The following is a 25,443-nucleotide window of genomic DNA, read 5'->3' as shown; positions in this document are numbered from 1 at the left end:
ATGGTCCCATTATCCCCAGTCGGACCCACCATCCCAAACGGAAAGGAGCTGCTTTCAAGGTCTGGACCGGGTGGGTATCCCCCTTGTTGTAGACCCGATTTTCGGGTCTTCAACGACATGGAACGCAATCCGATATATCCGAGGGTATGTGGAGAATGATCCTATATACTTAGGTACGTGGAATACTGACTGCCCGCAAAATGTAACGCAGACAAGCAATGAAAATTCATATGTTTAATGACGCAGAAACACCTCTTCTAGCCTAGTCAACAATGTGTGTCGTTAATTTTCCAAATTCTCCTTAGGTTAATTGAATAAATTTTAAAGTTTATCTTCAATTAAGTTTCAATTTTAAGGCTCACGAAATGAATTCAGCTAAACTTCCTATGATGCAACTAGCATGATAAAAATAACTCTTTTGCTTTCAATGAATATTTATCTACTGGAAGGAAGAAACAAACAATGATGAAAAAATCAAATAGCTTCCTACCTAGATCCTTCAATTTATTATTCCAATTCAATTCAAAGCCCTAAATGCAATGCAAAAATGCAAAAATTTCTTTTCTTTTCCTTTCAATTTTCAAATGTAATGAAATACGAAATGTAGCTAGATCATTGATCAAAAGAACACACTCAAATTGAAACTGTAATATGAAAATTCCTTTTATCAAATTAATAATCAAGCTAAGTGTTCACAACCCGAATTGACAATAAGAAAAAAAAAACAAATGAAATCTCATCAAAAGGAAATCAAACTCAAATGTAAATGCACTAATTGCTTTACAGAAACAATGACTAGTTTAGAGACTTAGGGAAAACACTGCAACAAAAAAAAACTGGGAGCAAGGCATAAAAATGCAGATTTTGCATCCTACAGGACCATCTTAGGTGGAATATGGGCAAAAGTATGAATCATCACACTTACAGAGAGATACAATTGCGCTGGGTCACTTTGTCTCAGACCAGAAAGTGCATTGGGGTTGATTTTGTTCAAAATATGAAACTCAAACCCTACCAAGCTCAAAAATAGGCTATCCTAAGGTTTATTATTATTTTAACAAGTCCAATTGAGTCATTTTCAAATTTTTAACAAGATTAGACAAAGGAAACCACTAAAGGAACACCTCGTTCCCCAGTGGAGTCACCAAGTTGTTTGATAGAAAATTCTATTTTGTGGATAGAAGTGAACTCCCTAGATCTAGTGGCTCGATATATAAACAACAAGGACAAAAATACTTATGTTTTCATTAAATAAATTAGAACATGGAGGAAATACATACCTGGAATCCAACACAAGTTCTCCCCTTCTGCTTGCTTTTGTGCTTCAACTCCAAATGCTATGAATGGAATCTGCAAAACAACTAAAACAAGCAAGAAGACTACAACATACAAATAACATGTATCAACATATCTAAATAATTGGTCAAGAAGGCATTGTAATACATATGCATCAACGAGACATAAGTATAAGAAAAAAAAGCACTTTTGGTAGTAATGAAAGTAGGAGAGATTACACCCCTTTAGAGATCTTACCTTGTAGATGTATCCCAACTATCATATACTTCCTTCTCAAAAAGTAAGCCTTCAATCACAACTCAAGTGCATGTATGGCTAATGGATCCTTAGGCACAAAGAACCAAAATGAGTGCATAACTAAGAGTCTCCAAAAGCCAACCCAGACTCCATGGGATGTGGTAAATTTATAGGGTAAATAAGGTGGTTTGGGATTTATCAATCTAGGACTTAGATCCACATATGAGGGAGAATAAGCTCTAGAGATAAGAGATAAGAACTCAAGAGTAGGATTTCAAGATCTCAATCAATTTTAAATAGTTAAAACCACCTTCGAAGCTTCTGGAAAGTGAATATTCAAAACTATTTTTATTGTTTATAGAATTCTAGAGGCCATTGCACTAGTAGCAAAGGAAACATGCATTGGTAAGTGCAATTTCTCAATTGTGCAACCTACAACAGTGCAAGTTTCTCAAAGGGAAAGTGTGATGGGTCTAAAAATTAGGGTTTTGAGTTGTTTAACCCAAAATTCTTGGAACTTTTAGAGGGATGATGTTCTAGGCTTTGTAAGGATGAAAGAAAAGTGTTAAAGGATGATGATTGATCCGATTTTCAGGCCATTTGGTTGGATGTTACAAAATGACTTGTAACAATATGAAAATGTCAAACAAGTCAGGGACTTCCACTTACAAAATGACCATATATTGGGTTGAACCAAATCTTTCTTTCATCGAATCACCCTCGTTCCATATTCCAAGCATGAATGTGGGAACTCATGGGATAAACCAAGACATAATCAACTAGGGACTCTAGAGGATAAACCACCTCCACACTCAAGCTACCATAATCTCACCTAAACCGGTCCCAAGATCACAAAACCAAACTGAGCTTGTATGCCTCAGAATTTCTTCACCAAACCTTGAGAAATTTTTTAGTCTCAACCCACCTATCGAGGACTTCCTGGTGAAAACTATCTCCATCCCCAACCCTTGGTAATTTTCCTGAGACCACCATCGCCTAGTTCCAAAACCTTCTAACAATGCAAATCTCAATGAAGAAGAATGAATCCCAACACACCATGGTTATCCAGGAAATGGTAAGACAAGGCTAAAAGCACTGTCAAACTAGGAAAAACCCATGCCAATGACAACAAATGAACCAAATAAACAAATGCATGTACCATGCATTCACATGCCACCAAGGAAGTCACACATGTAACATGTTACCTAGAAAATCCTCCTGTTGAAGTTTTTGTTCCAACCTTCTCCTTATTTTCCTTCGCTTTCTTTTGCTTGTCCTTTCTCCAAATCCAAGTGAATGCCAAAATGCTCCAAGAATAATCTAAGTGTACAAGCGTGTATGAGAGAAATAATGAAAGGAGAGAGCCTAACTGAATTGACAAAAGTTGTGAAGTGATTCTTTGATGCCTTTTTATTATTGATGTCTCATTTTTCTTCATTTTCCTTCATTTTCCCTCCAATTTCCCTTGCATGCATATTTGTGTCTCTTCGCCTTCCTTTTCTCTTATTTTCCCTTATTTTCATAATTATATGTCATTTATTGCCTCTTTGCCTTTGCCAATGTCTTTTCTGAATTTCATAGCCATTATTAAACCACAAGAGATGCCCACTAATGTGTTTTCCCAATATTAAGCTTTGAATATATGTCCCATGGCCTTGGTCTTATTTTATTTACATGGAAAATCAACTAGGGGTTGTTACACAAGTGAGTTGAACAATAGATAAACCACAAAGTGTGCACACATGATAAATAATGGTAGGGAGCTAGTCAAGAAGCAAGACACAAGGCATGGGGGTGAAACGAAGGTGTGGATGCAAAGTCAACTTCCCACAACTAAAAGGAGCTTCATATAAGCAAGTTCGAATCATGATATGCCAAAAACTTGAGTAAAAAAAACTCCTTCAAACCACGGTAACACAAGTAAGTTAGGTTGAGCTCTATGCATAACAACAAATTCGAGTAATATTTAAAAACCCAACATAACAACTACATGAACATGATTCTAAGCCAAAAAGGGAGTCAGTGTGATGGGGTCAAGTGATAGAAAAAATGGGCCAAGCTTGATCTTGGCTCATTAGTGGAAATTTTAGGTCTATAATGGGTTTCCAAAGAAAAATAATAAAATAAGACTCTGTGAATATTCAAATGAAAAGAAAGAAAACTACTTTTTTTAATCATATTTTCTAGTTATATCCTTAGAAGCAAATTTCAAGTGTAAGCACTCATTAGATAAAAAAATAGTGCATACACTTGAAACTTAAGTAAAAGTATAAGGTGATAAGTAAAAAATATAATAAAAATTAGTTTCTTTCCTTTCCTTCCATAAATATTTACCCTTATGGTTGAAATAATCATCTTGAATCCTAGTGGTTCTTTAAAGTTGATTTTGATATTACATTTTTTTGCTTTGAGACATTTTTTACCTCAAAAATTCCCATGATGCCTCATCTTATTCAAAAACCAACATATACAAAGGAAAAACCTTACACAAAAATAAACATCCACTAATTTGAAAACATTTCACAAGGATGAATGAGTTCGTGGGAGAGTTCCAAAGTAGTGGTGTCATTTAATTTTCAAAATGCATGCATGGTGATAACTCATAAGACATATGATCTTGAAAAACCAATGATCCCAAACCCAATCTCATAATAGCTCAAGACAACATCTAAGACATCACTATGAAAAGGATGACTCTAAAGAGAGGATATTTGTATAATTATTCAAATGGTAGAGGCAATAAATGCAATGACTAGGGTTGCCACTAATCATAGTTTCACCAAATAGAATAAACAATTCAATTCCACACTTAGACAACTAGGGAACAATCCAAGAATAATGTTCCCTTCTAATCCACATATAGATCTTGCAAAAAAAATATTTTCCTCAGTATTCAATAGGATTTTCAATTCAATACAAATGTCAATCAATGATGTTATGATGAAGACGAACACATTTTTAAATACCAAGCAGAAGTAGTTACCACATGGCACAATGGAGGGCTTCATCCAAACAATGAGAGAAATTGGAGCTTAAAGGAAAGTAAAGCAATGAGAAATGTTGGGCGCGGGATCCCCCAAGGCAAGTTTTGGGGCTTTAAGCCCAAGTCTTGACTAAGTCCGATGTAAAGACTCCGCGATTTTTGGGCGTAGAGCGCGAAGTTGTACTTGAGTCATAGGGTTGTCCGCCCTTACTTTTGTAATGTACTGTCAGCTTGAGAGTTCTACCCATGGAGAGTTCTACCCATGGTCCGCAGACCATGGGATTGTATAAATAGAGTAAGGCTCTAAGTTGTAAAGAGACATCTAAGAAATGAACCTAATCTAAGAGAATGAAGAAGAAGTGAGTTTGAGTGGAAGTGTAAAGTCGTGTCTTTGGGTTGTAGAGTAGGAGAAGGCTTTGTAGCTGAGTGCACAGAGGCCTAGTATTCCACAGTTGAGTGCGCGGACCCCTACAGCTGAGTGCGCAGGGTGAGTCAAGTCTATAACTGTTGGGGAAATAATAAAGAGAAGTTTCTTATCATTCTATGTATCTTTTTCCTTTTTTATGCATTGAAGTATAATGGGTATAAATTACAAGTTTACTAGTTATTTGCTGCACGAACCCATATGAATGCGTTGAACAAGTGAATATAAGATAAGTATCTGTTTACGCGAAGTAAACTAATAGTTATAAGAAGATAAGTAATATTCACGGTGTACTTGGGGAAATAGCACAGATCGCTGCCTTAGCAGCACGAAAGCATCTCACCCCTTGGTTAGGGCTGCGCGAAGGCGATTATAACAGATCACGAAGGTCTCGTAGGTCATGGCAGTGCGCGAAGTGACCTGCGTAAAGACATTCCTAGTCGGACTAAGTTGACCCCTCAGACATCTCAAGGGTGCAGAAACTTGGTTCCAACATCCCCCCATATTGCTTCGGGTGAGACCTCAGCTCACACTCCGTGGGATGTTGCCAAAAGGGCCAGTAGTACAGGGATTTTTTTGGCTAATTAACTCCTAACCTGGGTAAGGCCCCATCAAGCCAACAAATGGTTCTGTTTCCGGGATTAGAATATGAATAGAGATGTCTGATGTCACATCACTGGAATCCAACTAAGAAGGAGATTGAAGGGTGGTTGGACAAGAAAATTCACGAATTCACGGCGTAGGAGAACAGGAATCCGTGACTGTCGAAGAAAGAGTGGTTAGACTGCTACCTGTACACAGAAATCAACAAAATTTTATTCGTGTCTTTCCCTACTGAGCTGTATGAGTGGATCACAAAGCTAGCAAATAGCCAAGGAAGGCAGAAGCTCGACGGTCCTATTGTGTGGACCCCTGAATTGGTGCACAGATTGGAAGCATCGGAGGATAAGATCACGCGCGTTGTTGATTACTGGCTCGATCAGATTATAGGAGGATTCATTACTGAGTTCGCGATAGATACTTCAGTTAGCTATAGCGATGTAGAGTGGTGCTTTCTCAAAGGACTGCGAGGTAAGTACGTAAAATCTCTAAACACTTGGATTAAAATGATACTGTGTGAAAAGCAGATTATGTAGTTACATTGATGTTTGGGGCTACGCGAAGTGGGAAAATTTACAGAAATGAAGGAAGTGCGAGACTATAGACTAGCCCCTTGATTTCACCTCTGCGAGGGAACAAGGAAGAGATCATGAGGGTCTCTCTGTGAAGTGTGATCCATTTGATAAGGTAGAGGATTCTGCACATACCACCTCCACCCACACCACCACCAGTTGCACCACCATCACCTCTAGCTTCGCCCGTACCACCTCCGCCACCACCGAATTTTAACATGTCCAGCACAATAAAGTTGCCTGTGTTCAAAGGATTGGGAAATGAGGATCCATACCTGTTTTGGTTCGTGATAAGAGCCATATGGGAAGCGCAGGGAGTTATGAATGACAATATAAAGAAAGCAACACTGGTTAGCACCCTACAGGATTGCGCGCTGACCTGGTACATTAAGCACTCAAGTGATAATCCAAATGCGGGAATCGTGGTTATCTAAGCTGTGCTAATTAAAGAATTCAATAGACCAAAGTTAGATGTGCAGTCGATCATTGGGTTCAAGGAGATCAAAATGCTACTAGGTGAGACTCCGTGGGAGCTGGATCGGAGGCCGAAGCTAATATGACTTTGAAGGATGGACAACACCGCGAATGGTTTGTAGCATCACTAACACTGCATTTGAGGAATGCGCTGTCGCATAAGAGGTTAACAAATTAGGCAGAAGCTTTAGAAATCGCGATGAGGCTACATGAGAACCCAATATAGGATCCTAACTTGGGAGTTCAATAGATCCACATGTAGTTGAAAAACTTATGCCTTGAGGTGCAGAGTCTGAAACAGGACAAGACAGTTCGACCAGAAGCGCGCGAAGAGGTGTGGTGCATGAAATGCAAGGGTCAGGGTCATGACAAAGACCACTGCCTGGTGTTTGCAAATTACCTTGTAGGAGGATGACCAATGCCATTAAGATCGGAAGCGCAAGCAGGACTGAGTGCAGTGCCTTGTTTGTGGTGTGCGATTTGTCAAATAGGAGGAAATCATGCTACGGATAACTGCCATTTGTTGCAGAAGTACACGCAAAATTTGCAACAATTGTTCTGTAATTTCTGTAGATCAGTGGGAAAAGATGAGCACACATGTAGAAGTTATGAGCTGATGATGGATAGAACCCCTACCTACAGGGTTCAAGCCGAAACACGGCCCCTAGAACAGGGTGTAGGGATGGCGCAAACCGGATTCCAGGGGCATGGAAAAGGCCGAGTTGGAGGAGGACCTGAAAGAGGCCGCAGACAGCTAATATGCTACAATTGCGGAGGGCTAGGACATTATGCCTATGATTGTATGAATCTAACGCATCCATCATGCTTTTATTGTACCTTGTTTGATCATGAGACAGAAGATTGTCCTATGTTGATAGCTAGGATATGCGACAAGGGAGCGCTACCACCTCCCCTGAGTCAAAACCTGCAAATGATGAGGTTTGAGCCACGTGAGGAAGAGCCAAATGTGAATAGTGTGCTCTGCAGTGGAATTACGATGGGAGATGATAAAGGCAAATAGCCCAAAGAAAGTACTTGGGTTCGCAAAGCTCCAGCGAAGGAAGCAGAGTTTGATTTGGAGCACACTCAGGAAAATTTTATGGAAGCTAAGAAGAGCTTCACTGATGCCTCCACTGTAGGAAGCAAAGACAGACTAGAGGCAAAAATTGACCCATCGATGCTCACGATGTTCCTGGAAACATGTATGAAGTTATTACACGATAGTAAGGTTGTAAATGGATTACAGGAACTCATTAACAGATGCACTGGGACCACGCTAGGAGAACTGCGCATAGTCCGGAAGATTGGAAATTATAAGACAAGGAAAGGAAGAGAAATGAGGTTAACCGTGCAGATTGGAGAATATGAGATGGACCAAGTAATTTTGGATTTAGGGTCAGACATGAATGTTCTGCCAAAGAAGACATGGGATTGCATGGGGAGGCCTATGCTGCAGTGGTCTCCTATTCAGCTGCGCATGGCGAACCAACAGAAGATAATACCCCTAGGGTGATTGCAAGGAATCATGGTGGATATTTAGGGATCGAGCGCGCTAGTCGACTTTGAGGTGATAGAGATTGTTGATGACATCAATCCCTACCCTGCGCTCTTAGGAATTTATTGGGCCACTGACATGAATGGTGTGATTAATCTAAAGAAGCACAAGATGATTTTTGAGAAGAAGTCTCTGTGCGTAGTTATACCCTTGGACCCTGCTGAGGGATCGCGCTACACAGAGACAGTGCACGACTATGAAAGTGACGACGATTTGGATTGCATCTACAAGATAACTGCACGGGAGAAACACTGGGTAAATCCTACCGCGGATGGACAAATTTCATGGGAACGTGAAATCTCCTGTACTTCAGATTCGGATGAGGAGATAGAGCGATGGCAGAACCGGTTACACGAGGTAACCACGCTGAACTGTAACATGATGACAAGATCACTGTGATGCGTATCAATGGAAATGAGAGATTTACCTACTTATGATGGATTAGGTGAGGTACATGCTTTCCTGGACCAATTTGAGAGGGAGGTGCCAGAAAAACAACGTTTTGAAGCCTTGAATTGGGTACTGTGTGCTATGCCCACGAGGTGGTGGGGTACGCACAAAGGAAACTTTGATGACTGGCGCACATGTAGGAGGATGATACGGTTTGGGAAACCTATAGGGTGGTTGGCGGATAGATACAATGGTCGGGATAGTCCGCGCTCTCATCTGTCCAGGTGGGTATAGGCATATGATAAACAACCTACGCATATGCACATGAACTTCTCTATGGGAAATACGATCAATAAGCATGTGTTGGGGGGGCAAATGCGTGAATGAATCCTCAAATTGGAACAACAGAATGTGGAAAGAATGAGTGCGCAGAAGGTTATCCACATGAAAGCCTTTAATAAAGTGTGAAAAGCACTGAACAAGGTATGTAATGCGCAGCGAAGTGATTGGGACCTACTCGTACCAACAGTCCTATGGGCTTTTAGGGCGACGTGTAAGAAACTGACGGGACATTCACCTTCTAGGCTGGTTTATGAAGCAAATATTGAAATACCAATGAAATATATCATGCCTAGCCCGCGCATAGCAGCGCCCACAGATATGACAGATCATGGAGCCTTGAAAGAAGTGACCGCGCACTTGGAAGAAGAAGAACGCTTGGGACCTGATGAAGAGATCTAGTAGGGTGATCTTAGGCTCCAAGAACTCATGAAGGAAAAAATTCGCTTGAGGGAGGAAAGCGCCATGGCGAAAGAAGAAGTCAAGAAGTTGGAGGAAGGAATAAATGGGATTTTCTTGATAAAAAGACTATGGTGATACAACAGGATGCGCACAATTACGATGATAAATTTGGAGACTACTGCCGAGAGTTGATCAGTTTGATGCCTTGGATTGGACCGTGTATTACTAAGGGGATCACAGATGGTGGTGCACTGCAGTTGGTAAAATGCGTGATGCAGGTATTAAAGTTAAAAGGTGAACTTTTCCCAAGAAATGTAAACAATAGTCAGTTGAAACCATATACAGGTGGCACGACCACCTGACTAGCCATGGGAAGCACAGTATTAGTGTTTCAAGCAGTTGAAAGGAGGTGTGGGACTATAAAATACTATGCCCGAGAGCTGCGCGATGTCAGGGCTGTGCGCAGGAGTGAAGTGTCATAGGGTCAGCAACAATGCAAGGGTAGCTGCGCTACCGCGCGGGTTGGCTGGAAAGTGACCATTATAGTAATTATTCACGATTTGATGCTTGGTTTGAGACCAAATGGAGTGGGTGACAGGCATTTAAGGCGAGCTTTATGGGTAAGATTTGGGAAAATCTGCTACCAAGGGAGCATTAATGTACCGGATTTGGGGGGAACAGTCGAACTTGAATTCAAAAGGCATTATAAATTACAAAGGGCTACCCAGCAAACAACACTTGGTCATTTGAGAATTGAGCTGTCATGCGCCCAAAGTATTCTAAACTGAGACCTATTTAACTTGTTGAGAGCATTGTTTGAGCACCCAGTTGAGCAGTTGAGAGATTTTTGGACAAACAAAATGGCAGCGTCTGAAGAAGCCAGGGAAATCAGAGAAATGACCACCGAAGAGGCCGCGTAGGCCATGACAGTAGAAGATGCCCCTGAGAGCATCAAGATAGTTGCAGAAATCCCTAAATCACCGTGCATGCCGAGACCCAAGAAAGATAAGCAGCCCATGATTCTAGTGCGCGTGTCCCCTCGAAACCCGCTGCGAACTAAATTGACCATGGAAGAAAAGGGGAAAGCGGTTAATTTGGAAACCGATGAGGAGGAGGAAGACCTTGAGGACATCTTGATAGAAGAGGATGAGGATGAAGACATGGAGAAAGAAACCGAGGGCGCAGACACACTAATCAAGTTGCCTACGTATGTTCCTTCGCAGAATGGGAAGGCAAAGGTGCCCAAGGATATCGGTGACAGTAAAATCTCTCTATAGACTCCACTGCTACCCGACAATATCATTTTCGAAGGAGTGCACCTGTGAGGGGTGCCGAGTTTGAAGTTCGAAGATTGGGATCTCGCCGAGCACGAGAAATTCCCTCACTTGGCGACCGCGCAGCTCATGAAGCCGAAGAAAAACACCATGGCGGGAGTCGTAGAGTTGGAGCCGTGCAAGTGGTTGCGCGGAGTTGAAAAGGCAAGGTTGTTGAACCTGCTCTGGGTGCCACATTACCATCGCGCCCCAGTGACTATCTTCATCATCAGGAAGCTACTCTGCCTGGTGCATGATGGGTGTTTGTGGCTAGAGGAGCCCATCCCCATCACGGACCACCTAATCCATAGAATTACCCGACTCCCTTGTAAAGGGGAAGACCCAGTAGACATTTCGGAGGGTAAAAGCAGTGATTTGGCCATCGCGGAGGCCATGAAAAAGAAATATAAGCTGGAGAAGAAAAAGAGGGGCTACGCGATCTCCAGTATCAACAACAAGGTAGTCAGAGTCGCGACTCAAATACTGGCAGGTAAGGTCATGTGGAAGTGCCGCGTAGATGAGGTGTCCGCGCCAATGGTTGCACTTGCTGAGCAGTGCACAGAGGGGGTCCAATTTAACTAGTCCGAATACTTGTGCCAAGAGTTCTTGAAGAATTTTCATGAGGCATAGGAACAGGGGAAACCTTCCACTATGCATGGCCTCTGCTCTCCATAGTGCTGGTGGCTGGGGAATTGCATGACGATAGCCAGTTCCCCCCAATTACGAGGGATCTCCCAGAGGCCACGAAGTACGCTTCGTTGTGAGCCACTAAAGACGCACATAGGATCTGAGACAATAAAATATTCTGGGTGTTCATGGAGATGAACATCATAATGGGGATTAACCACAAGCCACAGTTATCGCCCACTATCTATAATAGCCTACAAAGCTTCATAGAGTTTAAGGCAGACTTCCATCATGTCTACATCAGGGCGCGCAAGGACCCCGCAAAGAAGTGGAATGAACTACCATACCTAGCCATGGATGATGTTATCTTCGATGTACTTGAGGCGTGGCTGCTGGAGTGGCGCGCTCCAGCCATCTTCGCGGTGGAAGCAGACAAGTCTGCTGCACAGAAAAAGGAGGAGGAAAAACTACTGGTAGCACAGTTGGAAGAGAAGAGAAGAAAAGAGGTAACAACAACATAGGCGCAGGGGGCGCGGGAACCTGCGAAGACAGCAGCAGAAGCAAAAAAGATAGCAGAGAAGGAGCGCTAGGGCCGGAAGTTGCCTTTGCCAGAGTAGGAACAAGAGATGGAGACAAAGATAGAGGAGGGTGGCGTGGACCTACAAACAGTGTTGACACAGTTAAAGCGCCAACGTCTGAGAGAGCAAGTGGGGCCGCGAAAGAAGTCGAAAGCGTCTAAGACTTCTTTCGACCCGATCACCCTCACTGAGGGAGATCTACACGATATAGGGTAGATGGTGCACGACGTCACCACGAAGGCCCTCCAATAGTTGGTGGAGGAGAATCAGATTGTGTTGGGGGTCCTCCGGGTACAGATTCAGGAGTTGCAGGTGCACGGTCCTCACGCTGGTACTCTCTCGACCAGCCTCGCAGTAGGAACGGTCACGGCTGAGGAAATGTTGCGTTCCCAATGACCAATATAATATTGCTGCCAGAGGGGGCACTGGTTACATAGAACGCGACCGATAGTCCTATGGTTAGTGCATCGAAAGGAGTAGGAATCAACATGGTTGCGCTCCCTTGGGAGACGCTCTATGTTTTGCAGGACGGAGTTACTGCAGAATTGTGGGCTAGGGAGGGCCATGTGCTATAGGTGTTGAGTGAACAAAGAATCAACATGGAACAACTGAGCTTGCATGGTGACGAGGTAGTGGTGCAGAACCGACAGATGATGCAGGTGGTTGAGGAGGCCTGCCAGATGGTCTCTGAGTTGGCCATCCCAGTAGAGGCACCAGCAAAGGTGCGCATCCACAGGTTAGCAGCAGGGGTGCACGAGGCGCGAGAAGAGATGGCCAAGGTTCAGCTATAGCTGAACCTTCAGTTAGCAGAGCTGCGATTGTAGGTGAAGCCTTCAACTCTTCCAGAGGTGAGGGAACAACACACCAGCGCCATCACAAGAGGCATAGAAGAGATCAACAATACAATGAAGGACTACACCAAAGTGTTGGAAGAATCGTTCAAGGTCCTCACTGCTCTACAGGAGGACCCGAACATACAACGCTTGGAAACATAGGTGTGTGAGCTACAATAACAGTATGATGATGTCAAAGGGACTGCGCAGACAGTGGCCCTTACACAAAGGCTCACGCGAATGCAACAGGCAAAAGCGCTTAAGGAGAAAGTAGACGCGGCATGACATAAACAAGCGGTTCTGAAGGAATGCGTCCAACCATGGGTTGACAAGGCCTTCATCATCACAACAACGATTGAAGGAAATATGGCACAGATGTAGGGGATGCAAGAGCAGATATAGGGAAGCAGTTCAGATACCGCGATCTCTGAACAACACGTCCAGGAGATACAACAGGTAGTCGCTCAGTGTGTTTCCGACCTTGAAACGATCCGTGCAGAGATGGGAGGTGTTCGCGTGAAGATCTCCGCACCGAAAAAATGACTCGAGGGTGAGTCATGATGTTTGTGTTGGGGGCTTGTTGGGCGCGGGATCCCCCAAGGCAATTTTTGGGGCTTAAATCCCAAGTCTTGACTAAATCCGATGTAAAGACTCCGCGATTTGTGGGCGCGGAGTGCGAAGTTGTAATTGAGTCATAGGGTTGTCTGCCCTTACTTTTGTAATGTAATTTAAGCTTGAGAGTTCTACCCCTGGTCCGCAGACCATGGGACTGTATAAATAGAGTGAGGCTCTAAGTTGTAAAGAGACATCTAATAAAATAACCTAATCTAAGAGAATGAAGAAGAAGCGAGTCTGAGTGGAAGTGTAAAGTCGTGTCTTTGGGTTGTAGAGTAGGAGAAGGCTTTGCAGTTGAGTGCGCAGAGGCCTAGTAGTCTGCAGCTGAGTGCGCGGATCCCTGCAGCTGAGTGCGCAGGCTAAGTCGAGTTTGTAACCGTTGGGGAAATAATAAAGAGAAGTTTGTTATCATTCTGTGTATCTTTTTGACGTTTTATGCATTGAAGTATATTGGGTATGAATTTCAAGTTTGCTATTTATTTGCTGCACAAACTCATATGAATGTGTTTAACAAGTGAATATAAGATAAGTATCTATTTACGCGAAGTTAACTAAAAGTTATAAGAAGATAAGTAAGATCTGCGGTGTACTTGGGGAAATAGCGCAGATCGCTACTTTAGCAGCGCGAAAGCATCTCAGCCCTTAGTTAGGGCTGCGCGGAGGCAATTATAACAGATCACGAAGGTCTCGCAGGTCATGGCAGTGCACGAAGTGACCTGTGCGAAGACATCCCTATTCGGACTAAGTCGACCCCTCAAACATCTCAAGGGTGCGGAAACTTGGTTCCAAGATCGCCCCATACTGCTTCGGGTGAGACCTCAGTCTATGCTCCGCGGGCTGTTGCCGAAAGGGCCAGTAGTACAGGGATTTGTTTGGTTAATTAACTCTGAACCTGGGTCACGCCCCATCAAACCAACAAGAAAAATGACTAGGAATCAAAAGTTTCATGAGTAGGTGAAACCTCAACCAACCAAAACTAACACCAATCATCCAATATAAATCAATGATGGTAATTGCATAGGATCAAGTGTGGGAAAGGAAATTTTAATGCATGTGTGAAGGGCATGTATCAGAGGATTGATGTGGTAACCAAAGGAAAATCTAGAATGGAAAATAATGTCCCAAGATAAGTATGCGATAATAAAAAAATATATCCTATATCAAACTCCATGGCATCATTGGTTGAACACGGGCTGAAACACCCAAAACCATATACCGCATGCAATATATAACCAAAATTATTCCAAAACATATACTAAGAGCCAAGCAACATAAATGAACGAAAAAATATGGGTGGCATACAATAGACCATGAGGTATTACTTTGCAAAGTTGGTGTTGCTATTTCCCATTTTAACCATGGTGTAAAACATGATCTAAAGCATAAATACAATGTATTGTTAGACCATGTTTATTATAAGAGATCGTTGCACCCACTAGATATTGGACCTTTTTTCTCTTCAAAATCACCGAACTTGTTGACCATAGAATAGGATAGAAAACCATTATAGATTTCAAAATCAACATGCACCCATCAAATGCAGCTTAGAGGCATAAGCAATTTTAAAACCATATAAACATTTCTCATGTTAATGATCAACAACAACTATAGGAGGAAACCATTGCATGTAATTGTGTAACCATTGATACTTGTTCCAAAATATGGATAATCATGTAAAGGAAACTTGAAATTATCAAAATATTGTGTCATTATCAAATCACTTCATCATTCTCAATCATCACCCTTATAACTTTGAGGACTAACCTAGGGATGGGACTCCTCTTAAGTGTCATTGTTATAGAGAGTTCTAAATAAGGATAAAGGTGAAATATCTATATTTTGAGATGAGAGCATATTAAAGAAATTTATGTTGAAAAATGCAACAAGAAATTCTCATTTGATTTTTCCATAATTAAATTGAGAAAATCTGAATTTCCACATCAACATACAACTTTGATGCATTTAACTTGTGTGACATGGCTTGTGTCACCTAGTTTACTCAGTAAATTCAAGTTGGAGGAGTTAGAGTTTAGTTAAACATGTGTGATTGCTAATTTTTAGCAACCAAGGTCAGTTATTTCAAGTTGTTTTTAGTTAAACTATTTCTAATTATTGAAGGAACTAGTGGAAGGTCAGTTGTGTAGTAAGACTTCATTCTAACTCAATGATCATCTAGTTAACTGATCAATCAGCCCAAAATAGATATGGTGGAGATTCCCTAACTCAGTGCATGCATAGAATTCGAGTTTCCTAGCTGTGGTGGAGATTCCAAGGCAGTGTATCATCGGTTGTAGACCAGTCTTGAGTGTACAGGTGTTGCATGTAGTCAGATGATCAACCTTTGGAATTGTGCAATTCATTTTGGAGAAATTCGTAAATAATAGGGGCCTAATTCCTTAAGGAATTGTGCAAGGAAATAGGGGCTCAAGCAGAGGCATAAATTGACTAAGTCTAGGTCATAGCTTCTCAATGAGAAAAGAGATAAGTTATTCCCTTATACGTTGTGCTTAGTTGAGAAAAACAATTGTAGTACATCTCTATTCATCAAATTAATGCAAGCAGACAAATGGGTTTTTATCATATTTCTTTCCCATGGAAAAAATAATATGTGCATGTTTGTTCTTTCTCATTGCATGTTTGTGATTGATGTTTTAAATTTTGAATTGAATTCCGCGGAGAAGTAGAGTAGGTTTGTGTCTTGTGATTTTGATTAAAATTTCATGAGCAGTTGCACATCTACACCATAATTTATACATGGTATCAGAGAAAGATTCACATTAGAGTAGGAATTTCGAAGTTGTTTCTCAGGAGGTTTGAATTTGTAGTTTAGTGTAGCAGATCTCTTCAGAGTTGAGAATATGACCTTAAACGGGCTAAGGCTAGAGTATGCCCTGGAAGGAAAATATAATTTCATCGCATGGAAGGATCACATGGAGGTAGTATTGGATGACAATGGATTTCTAGAATACATCAAGCCATATGTTACAAAACCATAAGCATTTGATGCCTAGAACCTTGCTAAATGGAAGAAAGATGTAGCCAAGGTGAGGAGATTAATATTGCAGAGAGTACGAGCTCACATTGTCACCAGTATCCATGGGAAAGAAACTCCTTATGCAATGTGGTAGGCACTGACGGATATGTTCTAAAATAGCAACGACCATAGGAAACTGGCACTCAATGATAAACTCTGAAATATCATGTTATGAAACCAACTCACAAAAATATAGAAAAGATAGATAAACGCCTTAGAAATAAGCCTCTTCGAGGGGGCAACCTCCTTTACATTACACAAATGAACAATTCTTCGATGATTCAAATGAAAAAACCTCCTTTCTATATATAGGAGTCTAAGGGGTCACAATATAACCAAAGCCAACCTAACAATAATAATATAAAGGCACCAAAATAACAATAGTGGGATTCTATGGGGCACAATAATAACAATATGGGGACAATAGGGGCGCAATAATAACAATGAGGGATACAACGACAATAGTAATGGGGGAATCACTAGTATTATAGGGACCTAACATGCCCCTATCCTTCAAAAAAGTGTTGTCCTCAATGCTTGAGTATTTCTGGATGCTTCTGTATAAAATTCTCATGCTCCCATGTGGAATATTCAATAGGTAAGTTCTTCCACTTGACGAGATACTCTGGAATTGATAGATTTCGTAGTTGTAAAGTTCTTGTTTCTTTGACTGCTTCAGGTTCCAATATGATTTTTCCTTCCTCATCAAGTTTTGGTAATATTGTTTGAACTAGAAGCTTGTCACCTATAATCTTCTTTAAGCATGAAACATGGAAAACTGGGTGCACTTGGGAAGCTGCAAGAAGCTCCAATTTGTACGCCATACTACCTATCTTTTGCAATACCTTGTACAGACCATAATACTTTGGTGATAATTTATTATTCTTCTTAGCTTGCTTGAGGGACATATGTTTATATGGTTGTAGCCGTAGGAATACCCAATCACCTACATCAAAACTTCTTTCGCTGTGATGTTGATATGCCTGTTGTTTCATTCTATTCTACACCAAGGTGAGGTTATCCTTTAAGAGTTGGAGAACTTGTTGTTGATGCTCGATGTGATCTTCCACTGCTTGAACCTTAGAATTTTCTCTTAAATATGATGTGATGGATGGTGGATGATATCCATAAAGTGCCATAAATGGTGTCATTTTTGTTGCAGTCTGGAAGGAAGTGTTGTACCACCATTCAACCAAAGGCAACCATTTGACCCATTGTGGCTATTTATTAGATAAAAAGCAACGAAGATATCCTTCCAAACATTTGTTTCCTATCTCAATTTGTCCATTAGATTGAGGATGATAAGATGAGCTATGAGCTAGTTGAGTACCAAGACAAGAAAATAATTTTGTCCAAAAATTTCCAGTGAAAATGGGATCTCTGTCGCTTACAATAATCTTTGGGTTTCCATGTATCTTTTGAATTGTTTCCATAAATGCAATAGAAACTGTATTTGCTTTAAATGGATGAGATAATGCACAAAAGTGTGCATACTTGGTAAGTTTGTCAACTACCACCATGATAACACTATTTCCTTCGGACTTGGGTAAACCTATGATAAAATCCATTGAAACCTCCTCCTAATGTTGGCTTGGAATGGATAAAGGTTGTAATAGTCATGGGGTCTTAATTGCTTCAACTTTATTTTGTTGGCAAACCAAAAATTTCGCCACAAACTTTTGAATATCTGATTTAATGCCATCTCAAAAAAATTCCTTCTTAACCCTGTGGTAGGTTTTTAGAAATCCTGAGTGCCCTCCTAAGGGAGAGGTGTGCAATTTCCTAAGAATCTTTTGTTTGAGTTGGGAATTCTTACATAGGTATAACCGATCCTTGTACCATAACGAATCATTTTTCTAGATAAATGTATCAGATGTACTGGGATATTGTTGTATCTTTTGAATGAGTGCCCACACTTCCTCATCATTCTTCCATTCATCCCTTACTTCATTTATCCAATCTGGTTAGATAATAGAAATGGCACAAAGAAATGCTTCCACATCCTCATCCTTTCTTGAGAGTGCATCTGCCACAACATTTTTCTTCCCTTTTTTGTAGATGATTTCAAAGTCATAACCCAACATCTTTGTGACCCATTTTTGCTGCTCTTCTGAAGATTATCTTTGTACTAAAAAGAATTTAAGACTATCATGATCTGTTTTTACCTTGAACTGTCTTCCCATTAGGTAGGGTTTTCATTTATTAAGTGCATGTAGTATTGCCAACATTTCCTTCTCATAAATAGCTATGTGTAAATACTTTCCTTTGATTGGACGACTTTCGAAAGAAATGGGTCTTTCTTCTTGCATTAAAACAACACCAATTCCATTTCCTGAGGCATCACATTCCACAATAAATGTTTTTGTGAAGTCCGGTGTAGCTAAGACTGGTGCTTGGCACATTGCCTCTTTAATATGTTCAAAGGCCTTCGTTGCTTTTGGAGTCCATGAAAATGCATATTTCTTCAATAATTTTGTTAGAGGTGTTGTTGTTCTCCCATAATTCTTAACAAACTTGCGATAATACCCTGTCAACCTGATAAATCCTCACAGATGATTTATGGATGTGGGGATTTTCCATTCCTTAATGGTTTTAATTTTTCTAGGGTATACCTTGACACCTTCATGAGATACAATATGAACCAGATATTCCACCTCTTTGTACTCCAAAGAAACATTTAGAGATTTTTGCATATAATTGTTTCTCCTCCAATAGTTTGAGCACCATGTCAACATGTTGGACATGATCCTTCCAAGACTTGTTGTAGATTAGTATATCATCAAAAAATACTAACACAAATTTTCTAAGGAAGGGTTTGAAAACGAAATTCATTAAACCTTGAAATGTAGAAGTTGCATTAGTAAGGCCAAAAGGCATGACCAAAAATTCATAATGACCCTCATGAGTTCTAAATGTTATTTTTGGAATGTCTTCAGTCTTCATTCTGATTTGATGATATCCTGAATGAAGATCCAACTTGGTGAAGTAAATTTATCCGTGCAATTCATCCAATAATTCATCAATGACAAGAATGGGAAATTTATCTTTAATAGTGAGCTTGTTGAGCTCCCTATAATTTGGACACATGCGCCATGATCCATCCTTCTTGTGAACCAATACTACTGGAGCAGAGAAATAACTTTGAGTAGGTTGAATTATACCATCCCCTAGCATTTCTGTAACCATACGTTCAATTTCACTCGTTTGGACATAGGGATATCTGTAAGGCCTGATGTTTGGAGGAACGCTTCCTGGAATCAAATTAATAGCATGATCATGATCACGAATAGGTGGGAGGCCTTTGGGATTCTCAAATACGTTGGAATGATTGTCCAATACTTTTTGGAGATCTAGAGAAATGGATGATTTCGATGTGGGAACCTCTAGTGAACATAATTATGCAATTATGCCTCATTGTTCGTTATTTAGAAGATTTTTCATTCCGTTAGATATGATTATCTTTCCTAGTTTCCCTGCGATACCCCTTAATTCAACTTCCTTTCCTTCTGAAGAGAATTTCATGAAAAGTTCTTGAAAATTAAAAGCTATTGTACCCAAGGATTGTAGCCATTGGACTCCTAGTACAACATCAGCACCACCCATTGGAATGAAAAGAATTGGGATATTTGATGAGCCTCATATATGGGTAATTATATGGGCTCATTTTACCTCCTAACCTAGTCAAATCAACCATTCTCTTAGCTTATTATATGATTTTCTGATTATATTTATGCTTATAGAGTGAGTTGAGTTAGTTATTGTGCCATGTGGTCTAACATGTATTTAATAAAGATTATTGATGGATTTCGAGGTCAAAGTCAAGGATCCAGTGGACAAATGGCAGTAATAACTTTAAGTGGATAGAGGAGACGACTTATAAGAAGGAATCCCCCTCATTTGTTACTCCTCACTTTGAATTCCCCTTCATTCAGCTCGGAGTACAAGCAGTCGAATCATGCACTAGAAGGCAGCTGAGCAAGTGGAGGATGATTGATGATTATCTCGAGTTTTGGGAGCCAAGCCTCCTTGATTTTAAGGAAGTTGTTGGTAGCTTCATTTGTATAAATAGAGAGGCCTAGGGCCTCACTTGGGTCAGATTTTTTTGCTTATGTAAACTCTGCTCAAATTTCGAGCTTATTATTTAGTAGTTTGCTTCCATTTGTGCTTTCTGTAGCAGGTTAAGCATCGATAAGAAAAGATTCAAAAGGATAGCAATAGTGCCTTGGTCTCTCTTCCTCCCTCTGTGACCATGATTTGAGGCAAAGACTCTCTTGCTGCCCCAAAAATACAGATTTTCCTCCTTCATAGGACTTCTAGTGTTTGTAGCTTTTTAGTAGGTTAATAGTCTAGCTTTGCTTTTCTTTAGATATTCTTCATCATTCTCACTTCCTAATTTGCAATATTCTTCTTTCATTCTTTCCTTCCCTATAGCATTTCTCAACATTTCCTTTCACAGATCATAGTTTAGACCATTTTTATGCAAAACTCTGTTTTCCTAAATGCGTTCATTTCACTTATTGCTTGATTTCCTTGGTTGACTGTCATTTTCTATGCAGAAGATATCTTCCAACAGTAGGCTAGCTTATCAACAATCACACTCTCCATCTGATCCATGCCCTATAGGTCTCCCAAATCTCACCTCAATTCTGCGCTAGTTTCCTGCATTTTTCCATAGAACTTTTTCCTCTCTCCTTGAGCAAACCCAATCATCTTTCTCTCTCCTGGTGATTCATGGTAGACCTTAGGCACCCTAACACCTCATCCCAACCTTCATCCACCTTTTTCACCCACTCTCACACCCTCAAAACAGTGAAAACTGCTCTCAGCCTCTTTCTGTAGGCCTCTTGTAGTTTCCTTGTTTTCCTCCTATAGATTTTCCTATAGGCTTTCTTTTGAAGTTCGAGTGTAGGAAAAGCCTCCAAAAGGCCACTTGAGACCTCCTAGGACCCATCCACACCATCCTACATCCTCTCAAATCCAAAAACCGCCCTTCAACGCCACCTATTCGCTGCCACACTCACACACAATAAATTACATGCATGTCAAATTCACATAAAAATACATAACAATCCAAAAATATGTTTTTTACTTATTTACTTCTAGACAAAGCACAGTTAGATGTTGTTTACTTCCTTGAGTATGTAATGGCATTCCTTTCATGGTTTTCATAGTGCTTTATGCAAAAGTAGAATTAGTTGGTTAATTAGGGTTTACTAGGTTTGCTTTACATTTCAGTCTTTCTCCTTCCTGCAGTTAGAATAGCATCTGTAGAGTAATGTTTCTTTCCTTTCATCACATATAGAGCTTCTTCTGGAATCCATAGAAGTTGGCTTGAGATCCTAGTGATCTTGTGCCGATTGACCAAGTGACAACCTGCAGTGAGAACTGTTGACACCTAATTTTCATGATTGGGGGAATTTGTAAATAAATAAATTAGGAATGTGAATAGTCATCGGGAGATGAACTGAAAAATCACTCCTATTGTATATAACAATAACCTACCTATGGAATAATAGACGAATCAATTTTACTGCCTTTGGAGAGTTACTGCTTGGCTTGACATGGTATCAGAGCCAGCTCCCTGTTTACCCTCTATGTCTTTGTAACTCCCGATCTGCTCCATTGCTCTCTATATAATTCTATCTGCCATACCTACGTTCTATTTGCCACACCTGCGCTGCCCTGACATATTCTATTCATGATTTTTTGCGCCCTGTTCATTTGAATGCGCTCAGAATCCAAAACCGTTCCATATTCCTGCGCCACTGGGCTCTGTCCATAATTAACGCATCTGTCATGGCCTGTCTTGTGTATCACTAACCGCTCCTCCTTGATTGCTTGGTTAACGCCTGAATGATATACGTTTTCTGCCTCAAACCACCTCCATTTGCTTCAGCTCCATCTCGCCCCACCGGACCTCCGTCTCCACGGGAAGACGCTCGGAATCCTTGTATAGTCTCATCTTCGCCTGCTCCAGCTTCACAATGGAATCCGCAAAGGAGCGAATGCTCTCGGCCACTTCACTGCTGGAAGCGTGGTTGTGAGCATGTTTTAAATGCTGGCCTGATCACGGTGGTATCAAAGCTCAAACTGATTAATTCTATTGCTGCGCCAGATTCATTTTTTTCCGATTAAAATTTTTGTTTAATACGACCATGAATTGATACTAGGGATCTACACAAATTTTAACAAGGCGCTACAGTGTCAATTTTTCTGAAAGTGGAATAGTAATAATGAAAAGAAATGATCATGCCAGTAATATATTGATAGACCACTTCAAGCCTCTATTGAAAGCGCAAGCGCAGAACGCCAAGATGTTGCACTGATAAAATGGTTTTACCGAAAATCGTTTTTTTAAGTCATACTGTTTGTCGTGCTCCTCTTTGAATACACTGTTTCCGTTTTTTGAATACACTGTTTCCGTGCGCAGCAGAAGCGTGGTTGTGAGCATATGCTGGCCTGATCACAGTGGTCTCTGTCCCATATATCGATTGGTATATTTATTTGAACAGCGCATTTAAATCGAGGGATGCGTGTGAAAAGTTGTGCCTGCGTAAATGCGTGTGAAAAGTTGTTTTTTCCATTGTGATTTTTTGTCTGCCAAGGGCGACATGCTTCTACCATTGCAAAAGCAAATTTTCGAATAATGGATGTGTTGATCGATTGGTTTCTGGTCTAGAGAATCAAAGGGATTTATGGTGATTTTTTTTAATCTTTTCAGTGAACTTTGAAATTGTAATACCGTTGCTGCTCCAACTTTGTAGAGCTCGCGGTGAATGACTGATTATTTTTAAACAACCAAAGTTATTTCCCACAGAAATCTTTTGAGTACAATTTCACTGTATATCAGCAGAAGTATTTTTACAGAATGCATTCAATCATCTCTATGGTAGGAATAGTTCTCACTGGCAAGGAGAACTATCCTGAATGGTCCCGGATGATAAAACACACCCTCATCTTCAATGAGTTGTGGAAAGGAGTGTGTGTCGGAGAAGCAGACAATGACCCAGTGTGGCCTACATTAGACAAAGAGCTCGTCATTTGGGAAAACAAGAACAACAAAGCCTATGCATTAATCACAGCATCTGTAAATGAAGAGGTGAGTCGCCATATTTCATCATATTCAACTGCCTTTGAAGCTTTACAAAAGCTGAAAGAACTCTATGACTCACATTCTGCACTTGAAGTTGTTCAGCTCGTGATTAAACTCTTCACTCTTGAACTGAAAAATAATGATCCTCTTGCTCTTGCATCTGAAGTAAAGTCTATAATGCATGATATCAAATCCACTAAGGTTGAGCTGGATATCCCTCTTATTGCTTTTCTCAGGGCACTCTATCCTACCTACTCCAATTATCTTGAGTCTTTACAAGCAAATGGAAATCTTAAAGATATAACCTTTGACTCTCTTGTGAAAAGTTTGCTAAAAGAGAGAAAGCCTTTGGAAAGAAGACAACCCCTGAATCTTCTGAAGAGACTGTGTGCCTTGCTCATAAAGAAAGGCATCCTGCTCAAGATTCTACAAGAGGAAGAGGTGGATGAAGAGGAAGAGGAAGATACTTCAGAGCCAGGGGGGGTAGACATTCTCAAGGAGAAAAGGTAGACTTACATTGCATTCGCTGCAAAAGAAATGGATCACATGATGCTTCTACATGCAAGCTACCATGGGACAAAATTGAACAGAAAAGAAACCAGCAGAAAAGTAAAATTGATTCGTCTATTATTCCATACGTAGGTTATTGTTATATACAATAGGAGTGATTTTTCAGTTCATCTCCCGATGATTGTTCACATTCCTAATTTATTTATTTACAAATTCCCCCAATCATGGAGATTAGGTGTCAACATTCCCCCCCTTAATCTGAAGGGATGTTGGTGAGTCCAAGCATCATTCTGAATCGTTCAAGCTTTTCCTTTCCAAGTGCTTTGGTGAAGATGTCTGCAATTTTCTTATTGATGATTACACCAGAATGTGTTGGGTTTATTTATTGTAGAACAAATTTGATGCCTTTCAAACATTCAAGAATTTTCATAAATGGATTGAAAATGATGCACAATCTCATATTGGGTCTATTCGCACTAATAATGGAAAAGAATATACATCAAATGAATTTGAAAACTATCTTCGCCAACATGGGATCAAACATCAAACAACTGTACCTTATAATCCCCAACAGAATGGTGTAGCTGAAAGAATGAATAGAACAACCTTGAATATGGTACGATCCATGCTTTTCCTCAAAAATGTAAAGATAATGTTTTGGGCTGACGCTGTTCTATGTGTTGCGTATATAAAGAATAGATGTCCATCTAATGCTATAAGAAACAAGACTCCTTATGAATTGTGGTATGGACATGTTCCTTCGGTAAAAAATCACAGGATCTTTGGTTCCACCTGTTATGCTTTGATACCAAAGGTACATAGAAACAAACTTGGTGCTAGAAGTTGTAAGTGTATCTTCCTGGGGTATTCAAACACCTCCAAAACATATCGCCTCTATGATGAAGTAAATAAAAAGTTTGGTGTATCTAGAGATGTAATTTTTCTTGAATCATCCAAATCTGACAATGTTGTTGAGCGACAACTTGATCGCTTGGATAGATTCGAAAAAACGAAATCATTTCAAGAATTTGATAATCATATTCCACATCTTGAAGGGGGGATTCCTATACTAGATCAACATGTGGAATATTCTTCTGAAAAACATTCTCCCCCGAATGAAACTCCAACAACGGATGATGCTTTAAGTGATGTAATTTATAGAATTGGGAGACTCAATCTTGATTCAGTCCCAACTCAATCAACAGAGTAGCCTAGACCATCTCAGAAAGGTACCCCAAAGTGGCTGACAAAGACACTTGAAAGTGTTCATCCTGATGAAATTGGAAAAACAGGAACCAAAAATTCAAACCGAGAAAATGGAGGTGATGTAGATGACTCTAATTCACCTGTTGATATGATGTTACTTATGATTGTGAATTGAACTTGTCTACAGATTTTGAACCAACTTCCTTCAAAGAAGCTGCTTCTCATGATGAATGGAAAGAAGCGATGCAAAAGGAGTATGATGCCCTCATAAAAAATGGCACTTGGAAGCTGGTTGATCCTCCATTTGGAAGCAAACCAATAGGCTGCAAGTGGGTCTACAAGAACAAGTACAAAGCTGATGG

The sequence above is a fragment of the Pinus tabuliformis genome, chromosome 5_2 (assembly GCF_031772625.1).
Source record: "Pinus tabuliformis cultivar Carrire ecotype Pingquan chromosome 5_2, CPIR1, whole genome shotgun sequence".
NCBI classification, from domain to species: domain Eukaryota; kingdom Viridiplantae; phylum Streptophyta; class Pinopsida; order Pinales; family Pinaceae; genus Pinus; species Pinus tabuliformis.
Note: the sequence above shows the minus strand (reverse complement) of the source record.